Below are 1,749 nucleotides of genomic sequence, written 5' to 3' on the forward strand. Positions count from 1 at the left end.
TTTAAACGATGATTATATTCTTCAATACAATCTATTGTGTGTATTTTCCCTGTTGTCTTAGTTTTTAGAAAAACAAGTTGAATCAGAAGCAAATTAGAGATAGTTTCCAAGTCTGCATTTAGTTTCAAGATGGTAATGGCCAACTTTATTCAAGAGATGAGATGGAATCCAGCCATTGACAAGCAGATGAATTTAATTAGAACATCGTGTGTTTACTATACTTTGAAAATGCCTAAGGGTCTCTTAGGTCCCTGGATAGTGTAAACAATTGTGTGCTCAGCTGGTAACCTGAGTGAAGGTTGGTGGTTAAAGCCCACCCACCAGAACAAGAAAAGGTCTAGCAATTGGCCTCCATAAAGATTACAGTCAAGAAGTCCTGTGGAGCAATTCTACTCTATAACACATAGGTCACCATTCGTTGGAATTAAGTTAATGGCACAAGACAGCAACACAGCCTATTAGTTACACAAGTAAGCACTTACCTATTGATGTCCATCAAACTCACTGCCATTGTGTCAGTTCTGACTCATAGTGACTATTGGACAGAGTAGAACTGCTCCCTAAATTTCCAGGACTGTAAATATGGGCGTCATCAGCTTTCTATGAGTTGGAATAGACTCAACATAATGAGTTTTATTTTGTTTGGAGTTTTTTTGGTAGTAGGTGTGGTGGTTGGGGCTTGCCTAGAGAGGCTGGAGTTCTAAACAATTTTACCAACCTGTCTTGTACCTGATTTTTATACATGAGTGTTAGAGTTGGTCTACCAGATACAGTCATGTCGTCTGGAAGATGAGATTAGGTCTGTGGTTTCTGGGCAAGCTCGTGGATACCAGGAAGCACTAGGGCCTCCCCCTAAGCTAGGATGGATATCAGCTGCATGACTGGTTTCTGGAGCTTGCAGGAACAGTGGTATTTGTTGATTATAGAAGAGGCGACACCCCCCATGTGGCTCAGTTTTGCGCTGTGGATTTTGGAAACTTTCCTAACAGCTCAACCTAGAGTTGTCTTTTTGTTCTTGTTTTTCCCCAACCCTTCTATTGATTCTGTAAATGAACTAACTTAAACTGACTAGAGTAGATTCTGTTTCTGCTAAGGTCCCTCAATGATACAGCCAGTCTATTAGATGTATTTTCAGCATCTATGTTATACTAGACAAGAAGGGGTTGGCTTGCAATGTGCCAAATTAAAGTTAACTTAATCCTCTCAAAAGTCACATGAGCCAAGTGCTATTGTTTCTCTTGCCACACAGGAGAAAAAACAGAAAGACAGACATTAAGTAACTTGGCCATAAGTCACATAGACAGCAAGAGGCAAAGCCAGCCTTTGTCCCCACACAGTCTGATTCCAGGACTAAAGTCCTCACCACCCTGCCTATCATTCCTACAGCATAAATGAGTCCCAAAGTTGGTTAAACTCATTTTCAAGAAATGAAAGCAAACCAAGCTAAAGTACATAACTATAAAATGGACTGGATTGTTTGTTTGATTGTTAAGTACCACTTGCTCTTCTTAATTCAGCCATGAGAAAATGTCAAAAGGGTCCTTTTGTGGTACGCACATATCCACTGCTAACCAAAGGTTGATGGCTCACATCTACTCAGAGGCACCTTGGATGAAACCCTGACAATCTGTTTAAAACTCAGCCATGTGTGTGACCATGAGCTGTCCAAGGGATCGGGTGTCAGGCATCAAGGAACAAGAAATCATATCATTGTAAATGTGGGTGAGTGCAGAGTGGAGACTCAGAGTC

The sequence above is a fragment of the Echinops telfairi genome, unplaced genomic scaffold (assembly GCF_000313985.2).
Source record: "Echinops telfairi isolate 266 unplaced genomic scaffold, ASM31398v2 ScPeMD7_27;HRSCAF=92, whole genome shotgun sequence".
NCBI classification, from domain to species: domain Eukaryota; kingdom Metazoa; phylum Chordata; class Mammalia; order Afrosoricida; family Tenrecidae; genus Echinops; species Echinops telfairi.